This window comes from Phoca vitulina, unplaced genomic scaffold, assembly GCF_004348235.1.
Source record: "Phoca vitulina isolate PV1807 unplaced genomic scaffold, GSC_HSeal_1.0 scaffold66, whole genome shotgun sequence".
NCBI lineage: Eukaryota > Metazoa > Chordata > Mammalia > Carnivora > Phocidae > Phoca > Phoca vitulina.
Window position 1 is genome coordinate 4,962,591 of NW_022589769.1, and position 18,566 is coordinate 4,981,156.

At 49.3% G+C, this 18,566-nt stretch overlaps 1 protein-coding gene across 1 annotated transcript in view; it reads left to right on the top strand.

Moving 5' to 3' along the window:
• SNX29 (sorting nexin 29) overlaps window positions 1-18,566 on the top strand; it is a 510,558-nt gene that overhangs the window by 414,589 nt on the left and 77,403 nt on the right. The window lies entirely within an intron of this gene.

Consider the following 18,566-nt stretch of genomic DNA (forward strand, 5'->3'; position numbering starts at 1 on the left):
TAGGAGACGGTGACAGGTGCACAATTGCAGTATATTAACTGGCTTGGCAAGGGCAGTTCGGCCAGAGGAGGTGAGGTCGTGACCCTGCTGAGGACAGGTGAGAGAGAAGCTGGGCCTTGTTGTTAGGGACCGTGGTTCTCAGAGTGTGGCCCCTGACCAGCAGTAGCAGCGTCATTACAAATACTGACTTCCAGGCCCCGTCCCTGGCCTACTGAAATACAAGCTCTGGGGCTGGCGGCCCAGAAATCTGGGTTTTGATCTGTGTGGTGCTGATGCACGAGCAAGCATGAGGACCGTGGTGCTCTCACATTGACAGAGCCGTGTGGCAGCTTCCCTATGTGATGCATTTCCTAGTTTCTCTCGAGACAGAGGCACCTGGCTAGGGTCTCCTTGGATCTTTCTCGCAGAAAACCAGAGCAAGTGTGGCCGTATCCACTGCCAACACTTGGGAGTTCCACGGGGAAAACTCTTACTGACTGTTCTGTTCACATGTCCGTGTATTTCTGTGCTTAAACCAGATTAGAAACCTGATCACGTCAGGGTCTGTTAGATCTTAATTAAAACTGTTATAAAGCAGGTTTATCTGAGGCCTAGAATAAATGTGTCATTCCCTTTTTTTCTGAAGATAAGTGGAGTTCAGCCCGTAAAAACGGAAGACTGAGAAGTTCTACACTTGTTCACAGCAAGAAGGACAATAATTCTTATGAAAAGAGGGGAAAAATTATATACTGATTTAATCTAATGACTTGCAAGCTCATACAAATCTTGGGACCCATCCAGAACATCTTAAAATGTCATAAAACAAAACCCTGCCTAACCAACGTATTATCATTATAAGATAGTCTCATTTGCAGAAAGCATTACACCGAGGCAGACTTTCCATGACACCTTCTCTGGGGAACGCGGCCTGTCTGTATCTCACTAAGGGAAATTAGTACAAGGGGGAGCTGGGGATATTCCGATGGTGAGACGTCTTGTGTTGTGTTTTTGTTTCTAGCGGCTGCCATACCAAGGTGGCACCCACTGCGTGGTCTAAAAACACAAATTTATTATCTTATCAGTTGCGGCGGTTGAAAGTCCAGAATCCGTCTCCCTGGGCTAAATTCAAGTTGTTGGGAAGGGGCTTGTTCTTTTTGGAGGCTCCAGAGGGGAATCCTTTCCTTTTTTAGCTTCTGGAGGCTGCCCGCATTCCTTAGCTTGTGGCCTCCTGTGTCTTCAAAGCCAGCAACCACAGGACTCTGACCTCGCCTTCTGTCACAGAGTCCCCTCTCCTTTTGTGACTCCTCTCCCTCTTCTAAGGACCCTGGCAGTGACGGTGGGCCCACCCAATAAGCCCCAAGAATCTTCTAGCTCAGGATCCTTATCAAATCCGCAGAGTCCCTTTGGCCAAGTAAGGTGAGATACTGTCAGGTTCTGGCATTAGGCATCTTTGGGGGCCACACATTGCCACATGCTTTCTCTGCAGACCAAAGCGACTCCCTCCCCACCTTGGATCTCGAGGCAAGCCTTGGAGTTACTGCAAACTTACTTAAGACAAACCTACCCACCACCACCACCACCCAGGAGCAGGGACTGCACTGACATTCCCCTCTGAGGTGGGCCGTACCCAGCCCTGCTTCACGTTCTCCCATCCTTGTCAGTCCTGGGACTGACTCTCAGCAGCAGTGGGCTTTTGCCCCATGAAATCTGTGTCAGTAGGGTACTATCCCCCCCGCCCCCGCCCCCACCCCCATACCCAGTGCAACACCGTTTGTGAATAAAGGAGCTTGGGCATTAAAGGCACCGACTTGCTGGGTGTGGCCCAGTGATGGCCGGCTTGTACACATGCCCCCGCCTGCTGGTCCTTTACTAGATTGTCAGTCCTGCTCCCCATGGTCAGGGGTGGACCTGATAGTTTCCTCTGTTGCTCAGGAACCTGACAGCTCATGAGCAGTCATGGGGCCTCTTGTCTAGCCTGTGTGGCCTTTTGCCTTCGAATTGGCTGGTTAGCCATGACTATACTTTGATGCCCTCTCTCCCTGCACGTTTGGCTAGCTGAGACATACCCACTTCCCTTTGGCTGCCACCCAGGACAGATCTGAGGGTTTATCTGGTTTTCAAGGGCAGTTTGAGTCAGCCTGCAGGACTGCAACATCCAGCAAAGCTACTGATGAAGTCTGTTAAGAGACAAGCCCGCACTGGCTCCAGCCAAGCCTATGGGCTCAAGGTACCTGCCTTGATACCCCGAGGACAAGTTCTCTAGTGAGTTTTTATTCTAAATCGGCCCAGAAGAGTCAACCATGTCAGCATCTTTTCCTTGATTGGGTCACTTCAAGAACGTCTCACTTGCCACTTGTACCATTAAGGTACACAGACATGACTTCTCTGTGTGGATTGAGTTACGTGGACCTTGCTACTGTAAGCCTTGCACCCATTAAGTGATTCAATCCACACTCCACAGAGCTGGATAGTATTTAAGAAAATATTAACCAGAGTCTAGTTTTTTTGAAATTGCCATATGAGTATATTTCTAGCCTGAATTTCTAGGTGTTTTCCTAACACTGTCTCCATGGTTAGTGATCTCCCAATTGTAGAATTAAAATGGCAGCTTAATCCAAGTTTTAACTTTTTAAAAAAATTATTTATTTATTTTAGAGAGAAAAAGAGAGAGAAGAGAGTGAGCGAGCAAGTGTATGAGTGATAGGGAGGGGCAGAGGGAGAGATTCTCGAGCAGACGCCTCGCTGAGCATGGAGCCCGATGTGGGGCTCAATCCCACGACCATGACCTGAGCCAAAACCAAGAGTCGGACACTGAGCCACCTGAACCACCCAGGTGCCCCCAAGTTTGAACTTCTTTTGATTGATAAAATAGCACGTTTTATAGTTTGTGGATGCAGGATTTGTCTTTAGCGAAGAATTTCTTTTGCCTTAGTATGTCATGCATGTGTTTAACTATAAATACCCAGAGTGCTCACTGGAGCTACCCTGCCTTCAGGTACCAGATCGAGCCTAAATCATGTTGAGGTAATTTCCTGAATATCAGTCCACCACTTGATGAAGTTTATTCCTTTGTAGCTGAGTCAAGCAAGCCACAGTAGTTATATATTAAAGTTACTCATTAAATTCAAAATATCACAGGCGTGGGGCTTGTTTCAAGATAGTCTTCATTAGGGTGGAGTAACAACTCCATGATCTTGGCAGCTTAAGCCAACCAAAGTGTATTTTTGGCTCATGTTTCATGTCCATTGTGGGTTGGCTGGGAGCTCTGCTCATCATAACACCAGGAGGCTAAGGACAGGGGCAAATCAGAAACTGGCTCTTAAAGCTTCTGCGCAAAGGTGATACATGTTCATTCCACTCATATTTCATTGACCAAAGCCAGTGACTCAGCCATGCATAATGCCAGGGGGCGTAATGCCAGAACTAGAATTTTTATGATCAGCTCTCATGACCCCCACAGGGGTGGCACTTGTCTTGAGCCACATTTCTGGGGATGTAAGGTGGGGTTGATAGGAGAGCACAGTCTCACCAGTTCAAGACTGGTATGCCAGGTCCTGTGGGTCTCCTTCCATAGAGTCATAGTTCAGGAGCTCCCCTCCATCCCAACCCAAGCCTGGTCCTTCCTGGTGTGGGCATCTGCACCTTTTTCCACTCTTGCCTGCCTACCCTCCAGTCCCCATGCTGCAGCCGCAGTGAGGTTTGTATGACGTAGATCAGATGGTGTTGTTGTTGATTAAAACCTCCCAGTGGCAGCCATGGCAGGTAAATTCAGAACTCTTCATGACCTTTGAGATGTCCCCCCATCTGTCCCCCACTTCCTCCCCTTCTTTATCTCCTGCCCTATCCTCCTCTACACCCAGTCACACTGACCTCCTAAGACTTCCATGCTGTTCTCACCTTGTGGCCTTTGCACCTGCTCTTCCCTCTGCCAGAATTGCCCCCCCCCCCCCCCCCCCCCCCCCCCCCCCCCCCAGCCAATCTCTGCATGGATGGCCCCTGCGGTTCAGTAGATCTCAGCTCGAATTCCACCCCTCGGGGCAGTGTTTCCAGACTGCCCTCATTAGTGCTGCCCCTTCAGTCACCCTCCCACCCATGACCCATTAGTCTGCTTTAATTGTCTCCTGGCACGGACCATCCATCCAAGTGATTGGCTTGTGACCTTGAATAGTGTTGTCTCTGCCCTGGAATGGAAGCTCAGGACAGCAGGGCCTTGGTCTGTTCACTGCTCTCTCTGCAGCTCCTAGAATAGCACCCGGAGGCCCAGAGAGACTCGTGGCCTGAATTAAGGAATAAGTGAACAGGCATTAAATGGGAAAATTTTCCTGCTATTTTCTTCTTCATGTCACTGGGTCTCGGTGCAAATTCAAAAAATCTGAATTCCCAAAGTGGGTGGAATAATTTTGAGGGTGACTTGAGGGGTCGCTCTCACTCCACTTGGAGTGAATGTGTTTTTTGCAGAATGGGCCAGAGGCCGGCAAGCCTTTGCCGACCAGGAAGGTGGCTCTCTGACAATCTGGGGGAGTTGCCTGGCAAGCTCCCCATCCAAATGGACTTTGCCAGCATGAGGGATTGGGAAAAAGACTCGTTTTTGATGATGCTCCTCCAAGTCTGCATGATTGCTCAGTGAGAAATAGATTTGAGAGGCTGTCATTTCTTCTTAGGATAATGGAGTCAGTGTCTGAAAGTTCATTTGGCATTAAGGCAAGGCAAATCGCTTTCCCTGGAGCTGCAGATAATTCAACTTGTTGGAGAAATTATGCATTAAAATCCTCATTAAAAACACATACACCAGTGTGTGCTGGAGGAACCAGCCGGTGCTCACCAAGCCACGGAAAGCACCTTGGCAGCTCGAGAGGAACAGACTTAAATGCAGCCCTGGGGGCAGCAGGCCCCCAGCAGTAGGTACCTGCAGTGGTGGGAACATCGAAGCTGCTGAGTTTTTTCCAGTTAGAAATACTTCTGGAATGTAGGGGTGTCATGTTAGGTGTCAGGGGACTAAGATGGTCTAAAGTAAGGTCTCTGTCTTCACAAAGTTCATGGCCTTGTGGGGACAAAGACCAGTAAATGGGTTCTCATGGAAGAGTCCTGTGATCAAGGGGAGGGAGGGTCCCTAGTGCGCTCCAGAGGGGGCAGGGAGCAGGGCTGCCTTCTGCAGGGGGGTGAAGTGCTCAACAGGACAGCAGGATCCTGGCGATAAATCTTCCATGTGGGAAAGCAGAGTCAGGGGCTAGCCTTTCCTTCTCTGTACCCTGTGTTAGCAAGAAATTACTGCAAACCTAGCAGCTCTAAGCAGTACACATCTATTATATTACATACAGTCGAGGAGGCCAGAAGTCAACACGGGTATCACTGGCTTGAAGGCAAGGTGTTAGCAAGGGCTGCGTTTCTTTCTCGAGGCTCTCGGGGAGAATCCCTTTTCTTTTTCCAGCTTCTAGAGGCTTCCCACATCTCCTGGCTCCTCCTCTCTTCAGTGCTGCAACTCTGTGACCATCCTTGTGTGGTGGGGAAAGGTTCTCCCCTTTGAAGGAGTGGGATTAGTCTGGCCACACCACCCTGAATGTGCCGGATCTCGTTGGAAGGAGTGGGATTAGATTGGGCATGCCTGGGTAACCCAGGGTCATCTCCCCATCGGAGGACCCTTAACTGAATCACCTCTGCAGAGTCTCCTTTGCCCTGAGCACATTCACAGGGATTAGGGTGTGGAAATTGGTGGGTGGGGGGGCATGTTTCTGCCCACCTCACACCTCTCTTTCCTTGTCTGGGGTATAAGAACGATGAGTGTTACTTTACAAACGGGAAGAGGGAGGCACAGGGAGGTGACAAGGCCACCTCGCTCGGCACCATCAAGGTGACACATGGGCCCAGGCAGTCTCCAGGGATCTGCCGTGGAGTACCGTGGAGGGCGGATGAGTGTAGATGACTTAACCCTTGTCCTGTGGTGGACACTGACTCCCTTAAGTCAGTCCCTCGACCTCGGTGGTGTAGAAATCTGCCTCTCCCTCTCCTGACCCGCCGCCCTCACCCACAGCCCACCCTGACTGACTTAGGGGCTGCTTGTACAGCTAGGAACTGCTGCCCTCATGGTTGATCCAGAGGCTTACATAACCTTCGCTCGTGAACCTAAACGTATGGAGGGCTAGCCCCTCGTTCATTTGCCCATTTATTCGTTTATTCATTCAACAGGACTTTGCCAACTCTGAGAATCAAACCCAGAAAGAAAAAGGTTCCTACTGCTTCACTCACTGTATGGCCTTGGGCACGTTCCTTGAACTCTGTCTGCCTCAGTTTCTCCCCTACGTCCCACTTCCCTCTGGTGTGGTCACAAGGACTTGCGGTCCTTATGGTAACCTTACCGCAGGGTAAGGGCTGTGGACATGTTAGTGAAAGGGGCACACCAGCTGGTACTGAGGCAGAACTGGCCGACAGAAGCAGGTCGTCGGCACCGAGGGTGCATTGGACGAGCCTGACACAGGGGCCCGTCCACAGCCCTCACAGCCCGCACCTCCCCGTACAGTAATACCAACCATCGTGGGCCGCGCGAGTGCGCGGCGGGGGCTTGGTATTCAGTCTTACACCGTGGGATTCTTGCCACGTCCCATACAAAATATCTTCGAGGTGGGGAAGCCGGGCGCAGAGGCTGCAAGCATCCTGCCCAAGGTCCTGTAGCTCCCTTCAGGAACTGAGTGAGACGCCTGCTAACGCCGCCGCGCCCCTGCACCTGGGTCTGGAAGCCGCGTGAAGCCACCCCCAGGTCTGGGAGGTGGTTGTGCACCAAGGGACACGTGACGACAGATCTCTGTGGGGAGATGCAAGATCTCGGGGGTTTCTGCCCGAAGTTCTGTCACGTGGAAGGGGATCCAGAAGACTGCAAATTTGGGAGAAAAAAGAAGCTCCAGCTGAATGAAGCCATAAACTCATGCTTGTTTCTCACTTGACACTCTGCCAGCTACTGTGTAAATAGTCCTGGTACTTAATGTATTAAGCAAGAAGAGTGAAATTGGGCTCATTATACATCACACATTTGTGTTTCGCTTTAATACAGTAAAAGCCTCTAAAGATATTTTTCAGGAGAGCGGTTGCTAGAGTCATCTTGCCAGAGAAGCGGTCTCAGGAGAGAAACTTTGAGAAGCCTCAGACTTGGACTGCGTATATGCATACATAGGCAAATATGTGTATGTATTTAATAAGGGGGGCTTCCTTGGGAGTACTTCTTTGTAGTACCAAATTAAAATCCAATTAAAAAAATCAAGGTCATTTTATGAACAAATAATCCAGAGCCAGCAACAAGAAGTGCATTTTCTCTCTGTTCCCATCCTGCGTGTTTTCGGCAGGTAGCACGTGGAGGGGTTGCATCCAGGTGGATCATTTTGGTGACCTCGGGCCGTAGACCTCGCAGGTGCCGCCACCTCCAGGAAGCCTTCCCCAAACTCTTGAGTGTTAGCTGTCCCTCCTCAGGCTGCCTGATGGCAGCTTCTCTCTCCCCACCAACCCCGTGGAACTAGAGCAGCACCCGGCCTAGGGAGTCTTGGTCTTTTCAGCGTCGCACGCGGCGCCTGGTGCACGGTGGGTGCCGCGTGAAAGGTGTTTGATGAACACAAGAACTCAAGCCACCTAAAGGCTGCTGGGAGACACCAGAGTTGTGCAGTCCCTGGTTCCCTTTCTCATCCCTTCCCTCCCTCCCTCTCACGTCTCTGGTAAGTGTTCAGAGGAAGATGGACACAGCACAGCGAATATCTGCGTGAGGCTCTGAAGAGACTTCCCATTCACCACGCCTGGTGACAGAAAGGAGTTATTTGACCCGCCTGGGATCTGGCCTTGCCAGTTCACCAGCCAGATGCGGCGGGCTCCCTGTCCTTCGCCCATCTCAGGCTGAGCTCACGGCCTCCCATGCCGCAGCGGTGAACCCAGTGGTTTGGAAACCAACACGAATTACAAGACCCTTGACTCTCTGCTGGGCATTAAGTGTTGTCCAAAATATTTCCGGGGCCGTTAAATTACTTGTATGTCATTATTTAATCCCTCTTTCCAGCTCTGAAGGCCTTCCGATTATACTTAACCCATGTTATATCTGTTTTTTCCCCTCACATTTTTGGACAACTGATTAAAATCACAACCTAGAAGAGTACTTGTCAGCTCTTAATCTCTTCTTGAATAATTGAGAGTAATTGCTACCTCCCCCTTCAGTATTGCCATTAATATGTGAGAACTCTGTACTGCAGTCTTCATTCATCTTCAGCAAGCTAGAGAAAAAACATTTGTAGTTTTTCGAGTTGCCACCATTGATCTGCAGGGTTCCAGAATCCCTTGTGTATGGAGGAAGCGGTCCCCTTCCCCTTGACGTCCTCACAGGCCATTTGCATTTTTAGAAGGCCCACAGTACAGAGGTTAAGAGTTTGGGCTTTGGCATTGCACCGGCCTCCCTTTGGACCCTGTCTCTGGTACACATCGGCTGCGTGACCTCCGCGTGTCACCCGGCCCCCATGATGCTCCATTGTCGCAGCTGTCACGTGGGTTGAGGGTGCTTGCATCATGGGATCTCGTGATAATCCATCCAGCACATCCTGAACCCTCAACTGCTAGCTTAAAAAAAAAAAAAAAATGGGTCTGCAGAGGAAGCTCGCCAATTTGGTTTCCATTCTTTTGTAATTTGTGTAACTCGGACATGGGCATGCTTGGCTCTTCTTTCTTCCCCTCTCCTCCCTCCCCTCTACATTCTCCTTGCTTTGGCGTGGTGTGTGTGTTTGTTTTCTGCCCTTTTTTTATTATTTTAAAATTTGGGTTAGAAATGCTTCTAATCTTACATGTATAGCACGATAGATTTGCACAACAGGAGTGCATCTAAGTGAACAGCACCGACAGCAGGAAATACATCATTAGCAGGACTCTAGGCCTCCTTCCATAAGTCTCCCCGCTAGGGTGGCCACCATCCTCCCTACCTGATCCATGGATTTGTTTTGCCCATTATAGGACTTTATGAGAATCAGATCATAGAGCATGGACTCCTTTGTGTCTGGCTTCTTTTTCTCCACATTACATCTGTGAGATTCAACCACGTTGTTCCAAGTAGCAGATTGTTCTAGCCTTTTTCATTGCCGTGTGGTTCTCCCATCATATGGATCTATCACAGTTTCTCTTTTCCGTTGGTGGATGTTGGGTGGCTTCCAGCTCGGCTCACTTACACATACTGCTGTAATTGATGTCTTCTTGTGGCCATCGTTGCTGGTTTCTGTGGGTCTGTCCGTGGGAATGGAATTGCTGGATCGCAGGGTGTGCATATGTTCTACTTCAGCAGAAAGTGCTGAAGAGCTTCCCAAAGTGGTCACACAGTGATGATTTCGTGAAGGTAGGGGAAAAAATACAAAGAGTAAGAGAGCAAGTACCCATATCCCCACCACCTAGAATTAACAGCTGTTCCCAGTTTGTCATATTGGCATCTAAGCTCTTAAAAATGTATTTTAAAATGTTTCAAATGTGTCCCAGAATACATGGAAAAATAGAAAGAACACACATCATCCTCATTTAATGTAGTCTTTAGAAATTAAACATGATGGGTAGTAGCTGAATCCTCTTCTTTCCCCCCAAGAGGGAACCATTCAGTGGAGTTGTATATCCTTCCTGTGTATACCTTCCTGTCCCAAAAATATATACCTTGTATTTTTCACCAATATTATCTTTTAGAGATTGATATACTCGGGGGCGTAGCGTTTCTAGTTCATTAACTTTGACTGCCATACTGCCATTCTGTTGGTGAATATTCAGTGTTGTGTTGATGTATTCTCCCTTCTGCGGGCAGTCAGACCGCTCACAGTTCTTGCCTGTGCAGACGGTGTGCAGTGAATACCCCATGCCTGTGTCCTGGCCTTGCACGTTTTGTGCTCCGTTCCTCCAGGCTGTGCTGCGATGAAGAGAACTGCTGCCTCACGGGGCCTGCTTGCCCTCTCCTGTCCTTCTGGCTCTCGAAGGGGGTGGCCCACTTGTTCTCTGCCAAACACGTGGACGAGGGATTCCCATGGTGGGGCATTCTCAGCAACACTTGGCATCATTAGCCTTACAATTTCGTTATGTTTGGCTAACATGATGTGTACAGAGGGTCACCGCATCATGGTTTCCATTCCTGTTGGCCTGATTACAGACGCGGTTGATGATCGGTTCGTGTCTTTTTGGCCCTTCAGATTTCCTCTTCCCTTTTTTGCCTGTCTGTGTTGTATGGGCTTTATTCCCCCGGAGTTTTTGTCTCACTGGTTTTTGGATCTCGTTATGTTTTCCTGATGCTAACCTTTGTGCGTTCCTTTACAAAGATGGAACTCTTGCCTCTCCCTCCAAGAAACCCCTCTAGCTGCCCTGCCTGTCCTTCCATGTGCTTCTTGTTCCCTTCACAGCCCCCCTAAGGTTTCAGCGCGTACACTAAATGCTAGCTTTCCTTGCTGGACCAGTTTTCCAGAGAAGTGAAATCCCTCATTGTACGATACACAACAAGACGCTGGCATGGTGTCGTGGATCAGCGAAGGCCCCATCCGTGGTTATTTGCATGAGAGAACACTAGGCCCCAGCTTGTGTTCTCTAATGTGGCCCCAGAGTTCCCCCACTCCAGGGCTCCTCTCTCTGAGCTGGGGTCCCGAGGGCTTTGAGCCCTGCTTGGGAGAGCTACTCTTCCCTGCCAGTTAGTACCAACTACATTAAGCTTAGCTGCCCCCTTGGAACTTTGTCACTGTTTAATTTCTCGGCTCTTCTGCCTTTGGAGGGAAAGTGAAGTTCTTTTTTCTAATGAGTTTAGAAGCTTTTTTGAGTTAAGTGCCTGATCCTCATAAGCTCATGAAAATGGAACTGTTTTGTATTATAAAGGAGCCCTTGATAATGGCTTTTAGCTCTCCCTCGGCGAGTTGGGCAGCCGCCTTCCTAGCAGCAGAAAATAAACAAGCCCTTCTTCACATCAGCACTGCCATCTTACTAAGAATAGCGGCTGTTTATTGAGTGCTAACTACATGCCAGGCGAGGTGCCAAGGACTTTGCCTGTGAGCTCATTTCATCCCCCCAGCATCCTGGTGGCTGAGGAATTATTATCCCTGCCTCACCTCCTGCCACCACTGTGCCTGTCCCCCTTTAGATCTTGAACCCTTGAGCTCTTTCTTGCCTGGGGGCTTTGCTCACACAGTTCCTTCTAGAATACTGCATCCTCCCCCTTCGCTGGGGCAGGGTCTTTCTCATCTGTCCAGCCTCAGCTTAAATTCTCCCTCCTCAGAGAACCCTTTCCCAACTGCCCAGCGTCAGTGAACCCCCCCCAACCCCCACATTCTGGGCTTTCCTGGCCCCTCGTTTTTTCCCTTTATAGCATCTGCTCTAGTGATTTGTTGAAGCATGGCGGGGGAGGGGCGTTGAAGGATTTCAAGCAAGGAATGACAAGCTTTGTGTTCTGGAGACATTGCTGCCATGTGGAGGATGGCTCGATAGGGGGTAAGCAGGAAGACCCTTGCCAGGGTGTGGGCGGAATGTCTGTGCCTGGTGCCAACAGGTTTGGTTAGTGCAGTGCCATCGAATACTGTGAGAGCACCATTAGCAGACCTGGAGATGTGGGGTCTGACCAGAGACAGAGTCTTGCAGAAAAGACAGACACGTGCATAGGTGACTGTTCTCTGTGGTGTGGTGGTCCTATAATCCTGCCGTGGGCAAAGCCCCAGCCCCGAGGTGGTCAGCAGGCAGTCCACGGATCACATTCTGCCTGAGGTAAGTGTTTGAGGATGATGACAATCACAGTGACAGCAATAATAATAAACCCATGCCGGCAGCTTGGAGTCCACACACTCCCCAGCAAGGGGAGGCTGGTCTTTCTCTTCATCTCAGATTTCCTTGTGGCAACAGTGGATAGGAGCTGGATGGAAGCTGGCCCTTACATGGGGCATGTGCGCTCCAGATCACCAGCCTCCCTTGCTTCCTTCATTTCCTAGTCCCTGAAGGCTTTTGAATTTCTCACCCCTGAAGTTGAGGGTAGACTCCCTGGAGGGGATGATTTTTCATGTGAGCTTTGAAGAATTAAGTAGAGAAGAAAGGGAAGGGCATTCCAGTTAGGGGGCAAGCACCAGTGGAGGAACAGAAACATGACAAATTAGTGGGTTCAGGTGTGTGTTGGCTTCTTTATGTCCTGGTGCTCCAGCCCCTTACCTGGGCAGCATCAGGGTCTCGCAATGACTCTGGCCTCGGTTGAGGTCCAGGTGAGCAAGGCACAGCCGTAGTTGGACCCTGGGTCATGTGCTGTCTCAACACCTTGGACCTGCCCCTTCGTGTTACCTCTGGGATCTCCAGCTTTGGAGAACTGAAAAACAAGCATTCAGGGGAGTAGAGCATACTGGCAATGGCCAAGAACCTGAGGAGTCTAAGAGTTCTGATTAAAGTATAATGAGGTAAATGGAAGGCTTCATTAATTCCCAGATAAACATTCTTTTCCAGATAGACGTACCTTTATTATTATTATTTTTTAATTTCACAAATCCCTTTGGGTATTTATGATACAAGAAGTCTCAGGGCTATTCAGGCAAATGAGATGTGTTTCTTATCCTCAGGGTGTGCACAGTCTAAGGGCAATTGGCAGATCACCCCCCACCATTAGGTGTTTGTGAGAGGTTAAATCAGGGTTCTGTGGGAGCACAGGGAGGAATATATCATCTGGGATGCTTTCCCCTGCAAATGATAAAAACCAGAATCAAATTATTTTTACTCTAAAAAGAGAATTAATTGGCTTGTGTAACTGAGAAGTTTAGGTCTGACTTCACGAATGGCTGGATCCAGGAGTCAGTGACATCTTAAATTGTCATTATCTCAGCCAGTCTCTTTCTCCTTTGCTCAATTACTCTCTTGCTTATCTGTCTGCCTATCTGTTTCTCTCTCCACTTACCCTTTTTCCTGAGCTGGCTGCATTCTCAGACAGACACCCCTTTCATGGCAAAGAATGGTCACATACCTCGGCTTTCTCCCTATCACTCCTAGCAGCTCTGGCAGAAAGAACCAATCTCTTTCCCTGTAGTTCCAGTCTCCGTGCTGACACTCACTGGCCTACCTTGAGTCCTGTGCCCATCTTGGGACCAATAATAATGACTGTGATTGGCCAGGTCATGTGCTGAGCCCTGGGTCAAGGGGTGGAATCAGTCCCATCCCAACCTCATGGTCTGAGAGTGGGAAAGGTTGATTGCCCAGGGGAAGATGGTAGTTCCGTCACCAGGTGAAGAGGGTACAGGGGCTGAGTGGGAGAAACAAGGGGAACCAGCCTGGGGTGGGGTGAGGGGGAGAAGGGAAGGAGAGACACCAGAGAAACTTCAGGATGGAGGTAATACCTGAACTGAGGGCAGAGCAGGATCCAGCTCTTGAGTGAGATGGGGAATTCTAGGCAGAGGAAACAGTCCTTGTGGGGCCCCAGTTTGTGGAGCAGCTCCACCTCCTCAGGCCCATGATGCCTCCTGAGAGACGCCAGGCACTGCGTGCCCTGGGTGCATGTGACACGGTGCATGGCATGTGAGGAGATCGCTCAGAAGAGCCAGGCAGGGACAGCTACCTTGCATGCTCAGCTGAGGAGTTCGGATTTTCATTCCAAAAGCGTTATTACTTGGTTTAAAAAAAAAAAAAAAAGGTTTTGCATTTTTTTTTTTTAAAAAGCTCACTTGGGAAGCAGTATGGAGGATAAATATCAGTAGGAGAGACTGGCCCAGAGGGCTACATGCATACAAAGCATCACTGAATGAGGGGCGTCATTCACTCTCTCGTCCATTCATTCCACAAGTCTCCCTTGAACACCTCCTATGTGCCAGCCCCTGAGCAGACAGCAGGGAGCTAAGTGGATAAGGTCCTGTTCGCATAGGGCTCACAACTTGCGGCTGGGGGAGGCAGAAGATGTGTACTTTACGCAGACATACAGCCAATTTCTAACAGTGCCTAAGTAACATAAACTAGGTAAGAGATTTGACTCTAGATCTGTCCTGGAAGGGTTACCCAGGTCACGGGAGGTTTCAAGTTACGAGGTGAACAGTATAGAATTTCTTTGACCTCCAAATTAAAAAAAAAAAATTTTTTTTTTTTCTCACTGTTGCCAACCAAAGTAAAAGGATTCTGCTCCCTTTGAAAGACAAGGGTAAAGATAGAGAGGTGGTGGGTTTTCAGCTAGCAATGGACCATCATTGTGCTTGACCTTCTGCTTCCTGATGTTCGAAATGGCTGTGTGTGCTGGGTAATGGATCTGTAGTTTGTTTTGGACAGGTGCATAAATCTTTTAGGGAAGCTAGAAAAATGGGCTAGCCTGGCCGACCTGGCATTCTGCTTCATCTTCATTTCCACCTTTTATGTCCTCCCCCACCCTCGCCCTCTGTTCCTTCCTCCCTCCCACAGCAGGAAATCCCCTGCAGAAAGCACAAACCAGAGTTTGGCAGAGGCATTCTTCAAACTAGAGCAACAAATAAGAAATGGTTTTGCTGTCCGGGGCCTTCCCCTCAGTAATACCATCAGTGTTCAAGCAGGTCTGGAGAGCTGTAAATCAGGCCTTTCACCATCCGCTTCAGGGACTCTTGCGGAGGCGTCAGATGCATTGATTTTGGAAATAATTGGACATAACTGTTTTCCCTTTGCCAATGCGTTAGGCTTCACTGCTAGGCTACAGGTGACTGATGGGTATGCCAATAATGCCGGCACCTAAGCAGAGCAAAAATGTCTGCATCTTTTTCAGATTCTCAAACAATGTGGTGAATTATCGGCTCCCAGGGATCCCCTAAGTGTGTATTGAAGCCACATTACAAGTCATTGGTCAGCACCACGGACAGTTCCACCTCGCCTGCCATTTGTCTGATGGTTTCCCACTCAGGATGCAGATGGGAATCATTGGGTTTAAATAAAATGAGATGCTCAGACCACACCCCCGACCTGGTGAACTAAAATCTCTATGGATGAAGCCCTAGAATCTGTATTTTTGTAAAATTCTTGGATAACGCTGACACAGCTGGTTTGTAGACCAGTGATTGGTGGCACTGACCAGAGGCCCAGGAAGAGGAAATGACTTGCTTGGGATTACATGGTGAGGTATTCAGAGAGCCAGGACTGGAACTCTAATGAGTTCACTTCTTTATGATCTCCGCAGGCTCATTTGCTCTCAATCTTGTGCTGTTAGGCAGAGGAGCAAAGAACACAGGGGTGGATGTTTTTATGAGTTGGTGCCAGGCTTTCTAGCCCAAATCTGGCTTGAGATTAACAATATCAAATAGGACCTCAAAGAAAGCTTTTAAATTTCTGTCTTTTATCTATTCTTTCCAAAGGTCTTCCCACTTAAAAGTGTGGTTTGGACGGGCACCATGAGCCTCACCTGAGAACTTGTTAGAAATGCAGAATCTCAGCCCCCACCCCCCCATTCTTCTGAATCATATTCTGCATGTTTCACATGCAGGTGAGTTGTACACACCTGAACTGTCAAGAAGCGCTGTTCTGTGTTGTTATTGTGTTCATATCTGACTGGACCCTCGGAACAACACGCTTCCCCATCTCCTTCTTGTCATGCTCACCCTGATTCCCTCCAGGGGTGAAGATGGATGCTCGGGTTGTCAGGTAGTCAGGCTTTGAGCCACACCTATTGATGGACAGAGTCACCGTGTGTTAAATTGGTCCATCAGGATGTGCCCGTGTCTGGTCTCGACCTCCCGGGCTGGAACAGGAGGCTCCCTGGCAGCAGCTGGCTCAGTCCCTTGTTGCTTTCCTTTCTTCCTGTGTGATACTTATTTATATTTATTCAGTTCACACAATTGTTTTTAAGATGGGGAGGAAGAACAGATGTGGGTCCCACCCTCGTGGAACTTTGGGTTACCAGAGACAGACATTAAAGAAATCAGCCGTAAGTAACCTTCAAACAGGGCCCAGTTTCTGCGTAAGCACAGAAGCCGTAACACAGAGGACCTGACATAGTGAAGGAATCCAGGTAGGGACGTTGAAACTGGGAGGAGGAGACTGTGCAGTAGCGGGCTGGCAAACAACCTGGAAGGCATGTTCCTGGCAAAGACAGGCCTTCGGGCTGCTCCACACTGGATATCGGGCCAGATGCTCACTCACTCGCTCTCCTTGGCTCCTGTGGCCTTTCATCTTGTTCGAATGGAAAGATGTTCATTCTCGGTGCAAACTCAGAGTCTGCTTTGTCTCTGGGCTCAGGACTGCCTGTCACCCAGGCAGAACACATGTTTCATACAGATGTGCAAGGTTTGGAACGGAGGTCTCTAGCTCAAAATCAAGTCTGACTCAGCTTCTCTTGCCTCCTCTGGGCATTTACCTCCCTTGGGACTCTGGGGTGGGGGAGGGCAGTGAGAGGCTGTGGAGGACAGCATGTGTCCTGGGGTCAGCATACTTGGGTTTGAATCCTGACGCCAGTGTATAGCGGCCTGTCATGTCGCTGTGCCTTGGTGCCCTCCTATGTGAATATCCTGGTGTCTCCCGAGTGAGGTTGCTGTATGGATTCAGCGAGGAAATGCAGGGAACAGGCTAAGAGCACAGCCTGGTCTACAATGAGTGCTCAGAAGCCACTGGTGGTGACGAGGCCATTCCCTGGGTCTCCTGGCCACACTTCCCTGTGAATGCCATCCCCCTTCCCCCTTCCCCTCCATGCTCCTCCCCTCCCCCCAGGGGGAAGTGCACCATTCTCAGTCCCACATTACAGCCCAGAGGGCCCTGCTTGGGGGCTCAGCCTGCTGCAGCCCATGAGTTCTTATTCTGGGGTCTGAGGATAAGTCCAGGTGGTCGATGAACAAGAATTACACGTTTCTTGTCACTAACATCTAATTAAAACATGAACTTCAAACATGAATTTTGGCCACAAACTGTAACAGTAGTCCTAGTATCTGTGACTTTGTCCCGAGTAAACATTAGTCTGCTTATCTTCATATCCCATGACAGTCACCACAGATGGCTCCGAATATCCTCAGACGAGATTGGTTGCGTTCAGGGTGGTATGGCCGTAGACTCCAAATATCCTCAAAGCTCATCACTACCTTGAAATTACAGTCATAAGACCTGCCACTAGATCTTGTTATCTAAAGCCTCAGCCAAGAAAAGCTTGTACTGCTTTATCATCATTTTGATAACTGTGCTTAAATGTAAGTGCTTTTCTTTCTGATCCTGTGTAGCTTGTTTCATGCATTTAAAAAGATAGCTCTGGGGGCGCCTGGGTGGCTCAGTCGTTAAGCGTCTGCCTTCGGCTCAGGTCATGATCCCAGGGTCCTGGGATCGAGCCCCGCATCGGGCTCCCTGCTCAGCAGGAAGCCTGCTTCTCCTTCTCCCACTCCCCCTGCTTGTGTTCCCTCTCTCACTGTGTCTCTCTTTGTCAAATAAATAAAATCTTTAAAAAATAAAAATAAAAATAAAAAATAAAAAGACAGCTCTGATTAGGGGATGGTAGCCTTCAGCAAGACCACACAGAGAACCCTGCTGGCGCCCTTCCCTGGGGACCCCTCTCCCCCCACATCACATGGCTCCCCACCCTGGCGGGGAGCCACCATGTACCTCTGCTGTTTTTGGCTGCCTTGCTCTTTCCAGACTTTTCTCCCTATTCCTTCTCTGCTGAGTTCCTTTTTTTGTGAAGCAGGTGCTAGATAAATAATTAATAGGGTGGGAAAACTTGGAAATAACACAGTCCGTGTTTATTTTTAAGCAGCTGAGTTATAGAGCCCTGCTCCAGGTGCATTCCAGGTGGGAAAAGTGTTTCTGGCTAAAAGGAGGTGCTCTGAGGTTGAGAGGAGGCCGCTGCCAGCAGGAGGGAGAGGATTTTCAGAACAGCCTGTGTGCTGGGAAAGGTCGGGTGTTGGGTGGGGGGCTCTAGGGTGGAAAGCCTGGGGAATTGAGGAGGGGTCTGTGACCTGAACAGTGAGTGAAAGATGCCAAGGAAGAATCAGAATCAGTGAGGAACTGAGCTAAAATCCTCCCACACTGGCAGAGTTCTGAGAGGAATCGGATTGACGTGATTGAAAAAAGCAGGAATGGATTGCGGCTTCAGGCACAGCTGGCTCCAGGGCCTACGGTCCCGTCAGAACTTGATCTCCCCCTCCTTCCCTTCCTCCTCGGCTTTCCTCCGGCTGGCTGCTTTCTCAAACAGGCTTTCTCTCCGAAGACAGAGCCTCTGGCAGTCCCAGGTTTATGTCACCCTGACAGAAGAAAGCACTGCCTCTCCCAGTAGTTCCCGTGAAAGTCTGGGAGTAGATTTCACTGTTCTGCCAGTGTCATGTGCCCTTTTGTTGTTGTTGTTTGAAACAGCATCATCTACTTTTTGTATCTGTAGATTGGCAGTGGATTTCGTACACGTGAGTGGATTCGCACACTGTGTGGTCTTACGTGGCCTCACGGAAGCATGTGGTTTCCAGGGTTCATCCGTGCTGTAGTACGTATCAGAACTGCATTCCTTTTTATTGCCAAGTACTGTTCCATTACACAGGTGGACCACGTGTTGTTGGTCCGTTGGTCTGTCCATGAGTGGTTGGGCTGTTGCCACTCTTTTGCGCCATTCTGCTGTGGATATTTGTGTGCAGTCTTTGGTGTGGACACACACACTTCTCTTTTTCTTCCATTTCCTTCTTTTGTTTGATTTC